This window comes from Sus scrofa, chromosome 17, assembly GCF_000003025.6.
Source record: "Sus scrofa isolate TJ Tabasco breed Duroc chromosome 17, Sscrofa11.1, whole genome shotgun sequence".
NCBI classification, from domain to species: domain Eukaryota; kingdom Metazoa; phylum Chordata; class Mammalia; order Artiodactyla; family Suidae; genus Sus; species Sus scrofa.
The window spans coordinates 5,177,337-5,193,367 of record NC_010459.5 but is presented as its reverse complement, the minus strand read 5'-3'; the positions used below and the strand labels follow the sequence as shown (position 1 = coordinate 5,193,367).

The 16,031-nt window shown below is 41.5% G+C and overlaps 1 protein-coding gene across 3 annotated transcripts in view; it reads right to left on the bottom strand.

Moving 5' to 3' along the window:
* The window catches only part of SLC7A2 (solute carrier family 7 member 2), a 79,877-nt gene extending 78,482 nt beyond the window's left edge, over positions 1 to 1,395 (bottom strand). The window contains exon 1 of one of the 3 annotated variants that reach the window (XM_021077148.1): positions 1,205 to 1,395. The gene's annotated coding sequence lies outside the window, so the exon portion shown is untranslated. 3 annotated transcript variants of the gene reach the window in all.

Below are 16,031 nucleotides of genomic sequence, written 5' to 3'. Positions count from 1 at the left end.
AGGGAAAAGCACCCGTACGTGTATAATTAGCATATTCTTACCCTGTACATCCTCTTTAAAAGACTACAAGCACAAATGTTGGCAATTTCCTGAGGAGATAATTATTATCAATTCTGAGGAGGAGAAGTGAGAGAAGATTTTAAGACTGGTTGGGACAAGGATGAAAAAGTTTCAAGTCAGAGGCCACATTCAAGTCAATTTTATATCCCAGGCTTCCCACCAGCATTCAGAGCTCTACCTGAATAAAATCTGACAATATGACCTCATTAAAAGGATGAGTATTTTTGTACAAACGACTAGATATATCTCATTGCCAGTCCTGAAGGAGGCACCTAAATGCTTTTTTAGGCAGTTCTTGCATAAATATTTCAAAGTGTGAATATTTGGAACATCTGAACATGCTTGCTCTTAAAATCTAAGTGGTTTCCATTTCGATGTATCTACTCTATAAAGAGGATTTCTTTTAATTATCTTTAAGATACAATCTGCAAATATTACTCCATGTACTGGATACACGCTCACAGGGAAGGTGCAAAGCTCTCTGGAGGAAAGGGTATTCTGGGGTTGGCGGGCTGAGTGATTCCCTAAATGTCAACAAAAGCATGTGAAGTTCAAGGCTGAAGACTGCATGAAACAGGCTTAACAGAATAGAGCCCATCTTAAAAGGGTTTAAAACTGCACCCATTTACTTTAAAATACCCCAAAGAGACACCACGACGGGCCATTTTACCTGTCCTGCCAGTCCCCGACAGATCTTGAACGTCAGAAGACTTCAGAGTTCCGAGCAGCGCGCTATATATTTAACCAAGGATCTCAACTGAGTGGCAGCTACTTCAGATACCCCTCAGTGCGCAGAGCTGGGGGGAGGCCCGGCGGCCCTCCGGCTCAGGGGTGCCCAAAGCCCCTCGGGACTTGAGTGGCCAAAGGGACCCACGGCTCGCCCTGTCAGGCCGCTTCCCCGCTCCCACGACCCCCGCGGCGGCCGCGGATCCCGACGCCCCAGGGGCTGGACGGGGCGAGGTGCAGTTCGGGGCGCAGCCCCGGGGACTCTCGGTCTCCGAGGGGCTGGAGCGCGGCTTCCCGGCAGCTGCGCGCAGCTGGACGCGGCCCTGGAGCCCGCGCCCCAGCCCTACCCCTTCGGCCCCGGCATCCAGGCCGCCCCTCGCTGCGGCCCCTCCACGCCGCCGGACACTTGGCAACTTACTGGGGCAGCGCGAGGGCCGCGCCGAGGGGGTGGTGGTGGGCGAACGGCTGGAGCTTGTCAGGGCCCGTGGCTCGGGAGGCTGTAGGAGCAGCCGCCGCCTTAGCTGGTCCGCGGGTAGAAGTCGCCGCCGCGCTGCAGAAGTCGGACTGGGCACGTGGGCGCAGCTGGTGTAGCCGCGCCGGGGGCGGGGCTGCCCGGGTGGAACCGCCCCCCTTCTCTCTCCCGCGCTCTCAGACCCCCCCACCCGAGCCCGCCTCCCGCCCCACCGCGCCGGCCAATCCTGGGGTAGGCGGCGTCCGGTCGCAACGCCGCTAGTTCAGTCTCCCTCCCCGAGCGGTGGCACACGTGGGCGTGCGCTTGCCTGGGGCTGGGCGGGTGGGCTCCGGAGAGCAGTGGGGGCAGGTCGGGCGGGAGGAGGGCACACCCAGCGGAGGGTGAATTCTTGCCTTCCATGGAGGACCCAAACTCAGGGCCATCTCCGAGGCTTCTAAGCAGAGTTCCTTCAGGTGGGATTTTGTCCCTGACTTGATTTAGGTTTTAGTCTGCGAGGAATTTGTAAATAAGAAAATAATAGTAAAATATAACAACGACCTCGTGATAAAAGAACCCAGATGGGAGTGCTTTGTCAAATAGTATTATTTCACCAATAAAACCTGTAAACCGTTTATTGCAATATTTAGTTGCTATTTGGAAAGTCCCAGTGAAGTGAACAGGTAGACCTGATGACTTAGAGGCGAGCTATAAGAAAGCGACATTTGCTATTTCCAAGAGTTACACAACCAAGTTTTCTCATACTGCGCTATTGTTTACTTTAGGAGTCTCTGATAAGATTAAAGACACAATATGAAACTCTGTTAATTTTAATCCAAAAGAGGCAAACCCTGGGAGTGAATGGAACAGTGTGTTTTATTATTTTGTTTGATAGAAAGATTTACCTTATTTTGTTTAAGATTGTGGTAAACACGTCTTTATTCGTCTATCAGTAAGGCCGTTCACTTTAGCAGAGTGCCAGTTTCGCATTGATACGTTACAGGTACACTTTTAATGTGATGCTCTAAATCATTTTTAACTTCTTTAAGACGTGTTCCCAAGAGAACGTGAATAAAGTTTTGTGGCTTTGCTCCAGAAAATGGTACCTGTATACAGTCTCTGTCGGAAGCTCATTTACTCATGAAGTCATTAGGAACCCCATAAAAGAACTGGAAATCTAATTAGCACCATGGCTCTGAGAGTATTATCTGTTCTAGTAAACGTTCTAAGTAATAGACACTCTTAATATAAAAATATTTTTACAGTATAAAATAGATTTCTCAGGCAAATAATTATAATGACATTGATGCGTATAGCTTCTGACACCAAATTCTGTCATTCTCACAAAGGTTAGGAGACATTATTGTAGACAGGGTTGAAGACTCAAGACTCAAGAGAATTCATCTGATTTCTAAAGGTGAGGAACACAATCAAAAATTTCTACCTGTTTGTTTTTTTTTTTTAATAGAGGTTGCTATTTTTTAGTGTATGAGATTCCTTCCCACCCCCACAATATTTTTATTTTAGCACTGTGAAGGGACAGTCTGATTAGGTTGAGGAGCAATGATTGGAGATAAATGAGTCTACCTGACATTTAGAAACTGCCAATTTAGTCAGAATACCAGTCTTTGAGTTCATCTTGTAATATGCTAATCTGATTTTGGCACTTCTTGAAGTGACAATGCATGTGTTGGATACGAAAGGCTATTTCATCTCTAAGCAAAAATGAACAGGGCGTTTCTAACAAGCACGATGTTTGATGAGTATCTTGACACTCTGGAATATATGTCAATATTCCCTTTCCTGTTTGAAATTATTAACTGTTAGCCCCACATTTTTCCTTTGGTTATTTCTTAACTGTTCAAATGTGTTTAGATATAGAAAGAAAAGAAGGTCCACAGATTTAGTGTGAGTTTCTAAGACTGAGTGGAAGACAAAGGAAATTAGAATACAACATTTAGAAACAAAATGTTTGACATGGATTAAGCTGTTTTGACATCTGCATTTGTATTTCCTTTGGCGCCACTCTTCTGGTACACAAACAGAATTATCATCTTCCTAGTTGAGTAATCCTTTCCCCACCTTCCTCTACCTCATCCTGTATAGAGTTATTTTCACTTTTCACTTTCATCATCAAATTTCCTCCTTAGGAATGAAACAGAAAATCCCACTTAGTCATTTTCAGTAGGAGTCATCTAGGTTGTTGTCTTCCAAAGATTTCAGAAACATTTATGCACATCTGAGCTCTTGTTTTATGAAATTGCAGGGAATTTCAAGGGACTTTTGTAGCTGAATAAATTCCACACCCTGTACTCCTACACTAGCCAAATACAACCCAAAATAAATCTCCCGTCCATGAATAAGGGATTTACTTTAAGTATCAAGACTGAATGAGTTGAACCTTATTAGTTCTAATTTTGACTCCCTTATCCCCAAGCTATTTCAGCAAAGACAAAACTAAAATCCCCCAGTTTTGTTTGTTTTTTTTTCAAATGTCTGGATAACTGGATATTGATGCTTGTGTTACAATTGAATAAACAGGCTTGAAGGAGAAAAAGTATTGGTTCAGAGTTCAGGCCACTAGAGTTTCAAGTGCTTTCAGACCACTGCTGTTCGCCATTTCCCTTTCAAAAACATGTAAACAATTAAAGGTGACTTTCCACTGGACACATTCCATATTTACCCATCCCTTAAGGTAAGCAATAAAATATTGAAAAATACGATAAGTCCTTGTAGGACAAATTATCTTTTAAATTCACATTTTTCTGCTTGTCTTTTAACAAAGACCAAATAATGGTTTCACAGTGGTTCAGTCCTACGCTGCTCTCCTTATGAATTTCCCTACATCCTGTCACTCGGCTTGTTTCTGGGTTTTCTTTACATTGGCCATTAATCAAGAATCACCCAGGGCTCCACCCACTCTGTGCTGGTCTCTGTTTCCTTCTGCCTGGATTCCTGCTGGGACTGTATCTGCTGGAAAAAGTCAGACTTCTCAATCCAAACATCTTCAGTCAGGCGGTTGCTTTAAGGATTAAAATCCAAGGGCTTCAGCTCATGTAAATCCTTTTCTTTGTGCCTTCAGCCTTGATAAAGGTTCTCCTTGCTCCAGAGATGGCTTCCTAGCCATGTCCAGTGGACTTGTCTCATTTTTAATTGCCTCAAATTCTCTCCTGTTTTCTGTCCTTTTCTATCTTGAAACTGTTTTCACTCTTGGCTTTTGTGATCTCTTCATTTTCTTCCTACCATCCTTAAAATTTTTGTACTGCTTGCTAACTGTGGAACTCCTCAGATTAAATTCTTGAATCATTCTTATCTTCATTCACCCTCACAATCTTGGTAGTTATCCATTCCTAAGGCTCAGCCAATCAGATGGCATCACTCCCAAAAGCTGCTTAAATAGACCCTATCTTTCATCCTTGCTCCTTGCTGTGTCTCTGGAGAGATGAACTTGCTTAAATGATATTGTCAAAGAAAAATCCTTCTCTTCCTTTAACTGGTGTCGCTCTCCACCTTCCTTCTTACTATTCTTCTGATGCTCCTTAAGTTTTAAACTTCCCAGGTAATACCCTTGAATTGCTGTTTACTCTTCTCTACTTTTTTATATTCCATCAGTCAGAGAGTTGTGCTACTTTTCCCTCCATCATTTCTGTATTACAGAAATAATCCTTTCTTTTGATTTCTAATTTCTGTCTCTCTACTTTCTATCCTCATCATGTTTGGACAAGTTATTGCAGTCTTCTCAACAGCTCGTGGTAACTTCTCATTGATTATAGAATCAAACTAAACTCGTATCTTGTAAAGATTCCATCAGCGTATCTTCTCAGCTTACCGTTTAGACCTGTGCTGTCTAACGTGGCACCCACTTGCCGCATGTGGCTCTTGTGTACTTGATTCATGGCTAGTCTGAATTAAAATGTGCTAAAGAGCAAAATATGCAGTGAATTTCAACGACGGTACTCAAAATCATGTAAAAATGTCTCAATAATTTTTTTTCACATAGATTACATGTTGAAGTAATATGGGATATATATTGGGTAAGTAATATACATCATTAGAATCATTTTCACCTGTTTCTTTTGACTTCAATGTGCTGGGCAATTTTAAATTACAAATGTGGCTTACCTTGTGTTTGATTGGATAGTGCTGCTTTGTACAATCAACAAGCCTATTCTGGGCTAAGCCAGATGCAATAGATTTTTTAAAAGGAAAGAATCCACTCCTTCACAACCCAGCTGGAGTGTGATAAGACATTGAAAATAAGACACAACCAGTAGGCAAACACCAAATGACTGAGAAAGATAATTAGCCCCATGGAAGTTTAAAGGTGAGAGGTGACCGTGAATGCCTTTTCCAGAGAAGTGGAATTTCAAAAGATCCTTAAAGGACAGATAGATCCCTTTTCTGCGAATGTGGAAGAAAGGAAGGCATTCCAGAAAAGAGGAGGCAGGGGAGTTCCCATAGTGGCGCAGTGGTTAACGAATCTGACTAGGAACCATGAGGTTGCAGGTTCGATCCCTGGCCTTGCTCAGTGGGTTCAGGATCCAGCATTGCCATGAGCTGTGGTGTAGTTCGCAGATGCAGCTCGGATCCCGCATTGCTGTGGCTCTGGCGTAGGCAGGCGGCTACAGCTCTGATTCGACCCCTAGTGTGGGAACCTCCATATACCGCAGGAAGCAGCCCTAGAAGAGGCAAAAAGACACACACACACACACACAAAAAAAAAAAAAAAAAAAAAGGAAAGAAAAAAAAGAAAAAGAAAAGAGGAGGTAGGAAAGCATTAAGTGGGCTTGGAATAAATGTGGATGCCCTTGTCTGGAGTGTATGCCATGCCCTGGAAGGGACTCAGGTCGACCTATTTCCTGTGCCACTGGGCACTCAACCATCTCTAGAATGACTTGTTGCCTGCTCTTCATCAGTCTCTGTCCCAATATTTTCTTCCAGGCTTTCGTATAACTCAGGACCTGAAACTAGGAAAAGAGGTACCTGCATGTTGCCAGCCAGGTCTTTACTCTGCTTCTCACTACATTTCCAGAAAGTGTGCTTCAGATGTATGCTCCCAGACAGTGGCACTGTATGGTGTTTTTGCTGAGGAAATGTTCTGAACCGGGAAAAACCTTTGAATGAAGGGTCCGACCCATGTAAAGAATAAAACCCAGTGTTTATTTAAACACTAGGTTGGCCAAACATTCTAAATTTTCCCAGGCATATCCCAGTTTTAGCGCTGAAAGTCCCATGTCTCAGGAAACCCCTCAGTTCCAGAGAAATTGGAATGGTTGGTCCCATTTACTTACTCTGCCATGCTTCATGCTCTGACTTTGTTTTTCCTTTCTAGTCATTAATGTGATTTCTATGACAAAACGACAGAGACAGTGCAATTGTGTTGGGAAGGAATGTTGTTGCTTTCCCCCATCACAGCAGGGCTGACTCGACAACATTTTTTCTTAGCCTTGGTTTCATAATGTCCCGGGGTCACAATTCTTCACGTTAAATTCATTCAACTGGCATTTTACAAACATGTCACTGGATAGAGCTAATCAAATCCAGGAGGAAGGCTTAGGGTCCAAAGAGTGGGACTAGAAGGAATCCTACCTGCAAGTAGTTGACTTACACCTTCCTTGGAACCTAATCATTCCTGCCAGCTCCCTGACGCTTCCTCCTGGGTCTCTTCCTGGCTGCTCAGAGGTTATGCTTCTCTTGAAAGTCCCGTTCTCATTTTCAAAGCCTCTTTGCTGTGAAGGGCACCATCAAGACGAAGTGAAAACATGGAGTTCCTGCTGTGGCACAGTGGGTTATGTGTCCGGCGTTGTCTCTGAGGCAGCGTCCCTGGCCAGCACAGCAGGTTAAAGCTCAGATGATACTGCAGCTGTGGCTTGCATTCAATCCCTGGCCCGGGAACTGACATATGCCACAGGTGGGGTCAAAAGAGGGGAAAAAAAAAAGACAAAGTGAAACAACAAGTTCTGGCAGTGAAAGTGTTGCACGATTAAGAAGCCTCCTTGTCCCAAAGGAATGAAGCCATAATGGCAAGTGGGTAGATCGTAGATTTGAACTTTTAAGATATTGACCTGAAACCTTTCAGATCATATCATCTACCCCATACACTCAAAAAAACTCAGCTGCAGTGGAATGACCCACCCAAAATTCTTGCACAAGTCCGAAAAAAATCTAAATTCCAATTTCCACTGAGTAGCAAAGTCTTACACAGTGCTGTGAATTCCAAGTTGCAAAACCTGGGTCTCAAAATAGTCATGTGGAATATGTTACTGTCTAGCACCTTCCAGGGCTTCTCTGTAGCCTTGTCAAAAAGTTAATTCTCTGAGATCCAACAATGAAGAGCAAATTAACTACTGGTGCTGAGAGGGGAATGGAGAGGCACTGTTGGTTCCTCGCTCAGCCTGTCTTTGATGTCTGACTGTTTGGCTTGGGCTCCAACCCTTAAAAAGCTCCCTGAGTTGGTAACATGTCCTAAAGACCTTAAGGGATGAGAGCTTCAGAGAGCATATTTTTAAAGCTCCCACCTGTTTTACTTTTATATTTGAATTGGCACAAGTTGATGCCTGTTGGCCAATTAAGTAGTATTTTTTGCCTTTTGTGTCCCAGACAGAGTCTGTTTTAATGATGAGCAGTCTGGTACGCTGACTTTCTTCATGACAAGTCGGTGCTGGTTTACTCCCTTACGGGGAGAATGCCTGGGGTCCTTCCTCAGTTGCATAGAAGTTAGAGGAATTCCTGTCGTGGCTCAGTGGTTAACAAACCTGACTAGTATCCATGAGGATGAAGGTTCCATCTCTGGCCTTGCTCAGTGAGTTAAGGAGCTGGGGTTCCTGTGAGCTGTGGTGTAGGTAACAGAGGCGGCTTTGATTGCACGTTTCTGTGGCTGTGGTGTAGGCTCGCAGCTGCAGCTCCTATTTGGCCCCTAGCCTGGGAACCTCCATATGCTGTGGGTTCGGCCCTTAAAACAACAAAAGACGAAACAAAATAAAACCAAACAAAACAGTTTGAGGTGCTGGCCTTCATGTGGCTTGTTCCCTAGTCTCTGCCATCAAATCTGACCATACCAAGCAGGGCAAATCTGCATTTTCTCCAGCAGCTTTAGAGGAAATTTGCCTTTCTGTGCTTTTACAAGGATCTGGAGAGAAAGCTTTTTTTGGTTTTTTTTTTTTTTCTTTTCCAGGGCCACACCCACAGCATGTGGAAGTTCCCAGGCTAGGGGTCTAATCCAAGCTGTAGCCACCAGCCTACGCCAGGGCCACAGCAACGCCAGATCAGAGGCACGTCTGTGACCCACACCACCTTAACCCACTGAACAAGGCCAGGGATCAAACCCGCAACCTCATGGTTCCTAGTTGGATTTGTTAACCACTGAGCCATGACAGGAACTCTGAGAAAGCTTTTAAAGTCAGGCTAAACCTAAGTAGGATCCTGTCCTAACCTGGAAGGTCCTGCCTAGGTTTTCATTTTCATCTTTCCCAAAATTTAATTCTGGCGAAAAGATCATAAACTAAAAAGATACTATTACATACAAATGTGCAGTAAAAAAGTACAAATAATCCCATTGGTTACTAACTTAACTAGATACATAATTTTTGAGCAAAAAGTTCTCAACCGAATTTTTTTTTTAGTTTCTTTTTCCTATGAAATGATGATAATAATACCTCCTTTACGAGTCCTGTTGTGGCTCAGTGGAAATGAATCTGACTAGTATCCATGAGGACACAGGTTCGATCCCTTGCTCAGTGGGTTAAGGATCCAGCATTGCCATGAGCTGTGGTGTATGTCACAGATGCAGCTCAGTTCCTGCATTGCTTGGCTATGGCGTAGGCCAGCAGCTGTACCTCTGATAGACCCCTAGCCTGGGAACCTCTAGATGGCACGGGTGTGGCCGTAAAAAGACAAAAATAAAATAAAATAAAATATAAAATAAAAGAATCTAGTTGGGCTTCAGGTAGTAGTGAGGTGGGGAGAAGGAGGCTATAGAACTGAGAAAGAATTCTGATGCAAAAATGTGAATCCTGAGCCAAACAGGCAATACCCAAATACAGGCTGAATTAGGCCTCAGGTAGGGCTGCCAGTTTTCAACATCTATTCTAAAGGTTACTCATATAACCATGTAGACAATCAAAATCATTTATTAAAATTGTTTTTAAACCACATCCACTGTAGGCTTGGTGGATATTTAATTTTCTGTGCTCTCCTAAGTATGGTATTCCCTCAAGGTACTGTTTCACATTTGTTATTTTTTTTTAAACAAATACAAAGTTTAGTGTAAATTTCTTTCAAAGAGTTACATAAGCATATTTCCCATGAGAAACTCCACTTGTTCGTGTGGGAAACTATACAAAGGAGTTTATTAGCAATACGATTGTGCATGATCATCAGAATAGCAAAGAAATCTTTTTTAACTGAGTGCATATTCTAATCCTCCTGTATGAATTATGTGAATAAAATCTTTGAAGTATTGTTGAGGAGGTAATCTTGGCTAAATCGAACTTGACAGTGCCGCTTTATCTAGCTCCAATGTGATTAGACTTTGAGGCGCATATAGAATCATAGAGGATGCTGGTTTAAAATATGATTCAATGAGTACATTCCTGCATTAGACAAAGCAATTCGGGACAGTGAACACTACATGGAATAAAAGTAACTTCAACATTCTCAAAGAAATATTGCCTTTTTGGGAGGAGGGGTTCAATTTGATAGGCTGCTTCACATTTTATTTTACCTTATTTTATTTTATTTACTTATTTATTTGCCCACATCCAAGACATGTAAAATTCCCAAGCCAGGGATCGAACCCTCACCACAGTGATGAACGGAACCACAGCAGTGATGATGCTAGGTCCTTAACCACTAGGCCACCAGGGAACTCTGCATCATTTAATTTTTAAGAAAGTTTAGCAGTACTAGCCAAGGAGGTAAACGTTCGTTTTACAACTCTGTGTTTTGTACCCATAAGGGTTGGCAGGTTGTGCCCTGCATGACCTGGGGAGGTGCCATTCTTGTGCACAACGATGTAGAAAGTACCCCTGGGGTTCAAGCAGAGCATAGCTCACACAGCCTTAAAGCAACCTCCCTGAGGATTCGAGGGATCAGCAGACTCTTCTGCACAGGTATGGTCTCAAAGAGCAGAAATTTTTCCACTTAAGGGCCCATATTTAACTTTAAGTAAAGTTAATTTTACTTACGCCTAGTATTTCATTTGGGGGAGGAACAATTATAAATGATACTGCATTTTTTAGTTTGGTTTTCACTTGTTCATTGTCAATATATAGGGACTGCTAAGGGAATAGGTGTGAAACACTGAAGTTACCTGCTTCTTTAATTGATTTTTTAATTTTTATTTATTTGACTTTATTACATGTCTTAAATGCCTTGAAAACATAAAACTAATTATTAACCCATTTATAGCTATTAGAAAAACAATAAAACCTGATTATAAATTAAAAGAAGTTAAATTTTGCAAATCAACAAAATTTAAATTATTATTAATTCAATATGAGAAGATATTTTGCCAAACTAAAAGGCCATGTAAATTACGAACATGATACTGAATGCTAAGACTTCATCTTGATCAATCTTCCTTTATTTCATATGCAGACTCAACTTTTCCTACCATTTTCTCTTGTTTAAAAAAATGACTTTCATTTATATGCACCACTAAAACTTTCATTTATGGGAACCATAAAAATCATTTATTTACCTTCACTCAGCTTGAGTCCATTATTTGTACATTAATCCATTCTCTTTTCTTCTTAAGATCCAACAATGAAGGTATTATTATAATGTAAATGTAAACTTTGAAAGGGAAAAAAAATTTTTTTTAAATGTTATGGTCACAACCATGGTATGTGGAAGTTCATGGGTCAGGGACTGGCAACTGGGGATCATTTTAACCCATTGCATGGGGCCAGGAATAGAACCTGCACCTCTGCAGCCCCCTGAGCCGCTACAGTAGATTCTTAACCCCCTGCACCACAGTGGCAACTCCTAGAAGGGAAATTTAATAAAAATATGCAATTACATTCTTACAGAGAATTTGCAGACTCCAATGTGAGAAACAATGATGTGCCAAAATAGTAGTGAGTATTGTATCCATTCTAACCAATGTGGTCGTGGTTACAGAACAAAACGTGACTGACACAAACCTTCATAATATAATGAATCAAAAGCAGGATATGGGGCCGTGGAAATACAAATGTTTCAGAGTAAGTACTAATGTCTTCATTTTTCAAAATAAGTTCCTAAAATTATATTTAGGTAAAGTATGTAAACATTAATAAATAAGTAATAATAATGAGTAACAAACAAGGAATCTTAAGTTTCCCAGAATATCATAATCATATTGTAATGATGAATATTATTCCAGCCTCTTGAAGATTTTATTTTTTTCTTAATTTTGGCTCTGTTTTTAAGAAACATATTTTGCAATAAAGAAACCTTAATTTCAAGTTTGTCAATTCTGTCAGTTTTACTTTGGTAAATTTCTTTTTGGTTGAATTAAAGTAAAATTATACTAATATCATTAATTTAAAAATAACATGTACACCATGATCTCTTTAAAAAATTTTTTTTCTTGGCATTCCTGTCGTGGCTCAGTGGTTAACGAATCCGACTAGGAACCATGAGGTTGCAGGTTCGATCCCTGGCCTTGCTTAGTGGGTTGGGGATCCAGCGTTGCCGTGAGCTGTGGTATAGGTTGTAGATGCAGCTCGGATCTGGCATTGCAGTGGCTCTGGATCCAGCGTTGCAATGGCTCTGGTGTAGGCTGGTGGCTGCAGCCTCGATTTGACCCCTAGCCTGAGAACCTCCATATGCCGAGGGAGTGGCCCAAGAAATGGCAAAAAGGAAAAAAAATTTTTAAACTTTTTTTCTTTTCACCCCTCCTTCCCTCCTTTATTCTTTCAGCAGAAATGTTTGCTGGGGAGCTCCCATAGTGGCTCAGAGGTAACAAACCCGACTAGTATCAATGAGGATGAGAGTTTGAACCCTAGCGTTTCTCGGTGGGTTAAGGATCCTGTGTTGCCCATGAACCGTGGTGTAGGTTGCAGATGTGGCTCAGATCCTGCATTGCTGTGGCTGTGGTGCAGGCTGGTAATGACAGCTCTGATTAGACCCCCAGCTTGGGAATGTCCATATGCCATGGGTGTGGCCCTTAAAAAAAAAAAAAAAAAAAAAAAAAAAAAAAAAGAAAGAAAGAAATGTGGCTAGAATTATATTTAATTTTGGCTATTCTTATATGTGAAAGATAAGAATTTGGGGGGATTTTTAATTTTCTCCTTTAGTTTCTCTTGAATTTTAATAATTACCACATATTCCTATTCAAATAAAGTTTTAAAAGTATTGGAAAAATGTAGTGTAACTAAGCTTAATTTCCATTATTTTCTCCTTATCTCATGGCTTCTGTATTTATTTAAAGGTCAAAACATATTTTTCAACCAATCCAGACTATAAAACAACCTGATTTCTAGAGGCCAAGTGGTTCAAGCACAAGTTATATCTAACACTTTCTTTTAGCTTTGGGCTTTAATTAATTGGGATGATTTTCTCTTTCGCCCCAAAAGACAGAAAAGATTTCTTGTCATTCTTTATTTATTTACACTGAAAATCCATCACTCTTCTCTAAGTGAGCCCATAGATTTCATACCTGAAACCTGTAGCTATAATGAGAGCTTATAGAATTAGCAAACCAGAGCCAATGAGACCGTGTGTTGGGGTGATTTCTCCACAAGGCACAGGAAACTGATGTTAATCCCCCATATTGTTCCTGAAATGGAACTGGATGAAAATTAAAACTGTGTGTGTGTGTGTGTGTGTGTGTGTGTGTGTGTGTGTGTACATATACATATATATATATATATATATTTTTTTTTTCTTTCCTCCCTCAGGGCCCCACAGGCCGCACATGGAGGTTCCCAGGCTTGGGGTCAGATCGCAGCTACAGCTGCCAACTTACACTACTGCCACGGTAAGTCAGTATCCAAGCTGCATCTGCTGCCCACCCCACAGCTCATGGCAATGCCAGATCCTCAACCCACTGAGCAAGGCCAGGAATCTAACCCGCGTCCTCATGGATACTTGTCGGGTTTGTTTACCACTGAGCCATGACAGGAACTCCCTAAAACAATATCTTTAAACAAGGAGTTTGGTAGGGGAACTATGCCCTCAAACTTCAGACGCTAAGGTTCTCTACGTCATGGACAATTAAGTACCTTTGAAGTTTACAGACCTGATTTGAATTCCTTGCTAATAACTATGCAGAATCTGTCAACTCACCAATACCTAAAAAGCCCATATAAGTAAATACTGTTTTACATAAAATCTAATACTTGCAATAACTGCAATCCTCCGACTCCTCACCTCTGGTTGGACTGATGGAACTCAGGCTAAAATCAGCTACAGAAGTTTACATTTCAGAGCTTACTAAGACTCACATCTGCTAAAATAGCCATGTGCCTGAAATTCCCAGGTGCTGCCACACTATCAGAGTAACAGATGTAAACTGGGATTTTTCCTGTTATGTCAGAATTGCAGTTAAGCTTCAGCCTGAGGGAAAGAAGGGCTGAGTATCCTATGTTTGAAGTTCAGAGACTCCAGTAGACCCCTTTCCCAGGGAGGAAAGGTCTAGGTAAGGGAAGTAGGCTTTGTGAGAATGTGATATTGGTGGAAAGCAGTTATCTCATCCTTCTCTAAAGCCAAGGATGGGGGTGCTCCCAAGAAAATCAGTTTTAAAGATTGGAAGGAGTGGTTAGCCAGAAAATCATTTCTAAAGATTGTAAGGCAAGATTAGCATTTAATTTTGCTGTTTGTCATCTATCTGGTCAATAGATTTGGTGACCAGACAGGTTGCTGGTAGAAAAGAATAGAAGAGGGATGCTGGTGTGGGACAGACATGCTCAGCAGGGCTAAAATTCCACCCAATCCTTGCTGAGTTCTTAATTTGAAAGAACTATGGGACTTGGGGCTACTCTTGCCCACTGACCAGAGAACTGGTCTTTCAGGGTAGATGGAGGTCATTGCCAGGACCATGGCAGTACTGGAGACAAAGAGGTGGACACAGCAAAGCAATGTGATATGAAGTTAGCAGCTGGTTGGAAGTTGCAACCAACCCCTGAAAGTGGTCTCCACTGAATAAGGAAGATTGTCCAGTCACCTCTCTTCATCCATCCACACCAGGAACGTGAGCTAGAACAGCAGTTAAGGTCATCCAGAGAAAAGGACCACAACCTTGCAGAGTTTAGTACTGAGACATCCATCTGTCCTGCTGATTCTCCAGAAGGGGAGGGTGTGAAGTCCACCTCATGCCTCTTTCTCTACTCCATCGACTGTCTAGTCTATGGTGGTATGAAGAGAGAGATGACTAGCTTTGAACTAGATATAAGATTCAAGTTTTAAAATGAACTGAACCAGGATTGCTGGCCAAGATGGAGTCACCAGGATCAGATGTATCGTCTCTCTCAAAACTACAAAAAAAAAAAAAAGAGAGAGAGAGAGAGAGAGAAAATATATGGAATAAAACTTTACAAGATATACAAATAAAGACATGAAAAATGCTCAACATCATTGGCCATTAGAAAAGTTGAAATTAAAACCAATATGAGATTCCATTACATTCATATTAGAATGACTAAAATTTTAAAAACTGACTGTATCACATGTTGACAAGAACTTGGACAAACCCAAACCCTCATTCACTTCTGATGAATTATATAACTACTTTGGAAAACAGTTTTGGCAGTTTCTTAAAATGTTAAGCATACACAGAGCATGTGACCTGGCCATTCCACCTCTAGGTATTTATCTGAAAGAAACAAGAGCATATGCCCATACAAACACTTGTACACAAGTATTCATAGCAGCTTTATTTGTAATAACTCCAAATTGGAAACAAGACAAATGTCCATGAGCAGGTGAACGGATTTATGAATTGCGGTATAACAATGTAACTGAATGCTAGGGGACAAGAAAAAGAAATGAACAATTGATACATGCAACAGCAAAATACTTATGCTGAGTGAAAGAAGCCAGCCCAAAATATGACTACAGGCTACTTAAGGAAAGGAGAAGTGGGAAGGGGTAGGGATGGGGGCTGCAAGGGCCAAGAGGAAACTTTGGGGAGTGAAGGATGTGTTCATTACCTTGACGGTGGTAATAGCTTCACGAATGTTCACATATGTCAGAACTTGTCAAATTCTAAACCTGAATCATGCAATTCGTTGTATGCTGGTAATACTCAATAAGGTGGATTTTCAGAAGAGCCGGACTGAGACTCTAAGAACTGAGTGAGACTGAGCCAGTTACCCAAGTTATTCAAAAGTTACAAAACTGGACTGAAAGATAATTGTCAATCCTCTGGAAAAATGGGATAGATTAACAAACATGAATGGGCTTACTGTTGTTCTTTATACTCTAGTGAGTTGAGATTTTGCAACCTAGGGGTCATAAAACCAGCCATGCCTTCACTCACAGTAGCCAAATTCTGTCCCCAACCCAAGAGCTTCATGATCCTGATATGATATCTTGATAACCCATTGGTAGTCATGTTAGTGCATTTTCAAGGTCTCTGGGCCAATGCATGATGTGCTGACACTTGGGAATTAATTTCTCTTCCCTCTGAATTCTGAGACACTTGATACATGGAAATTGGCGTCAAAATGTTAGCTTTGATTTATTATAGCTACATTGGTGAACACAGCTTGGACCTAAGATCCTACACATTTCCTTGTGATTTGAACTGTCAGCACCTGGACAGCTGTGTTTCTTCCCTATTTTTCTCTCCACCCCTACCCCCAACAGTTGC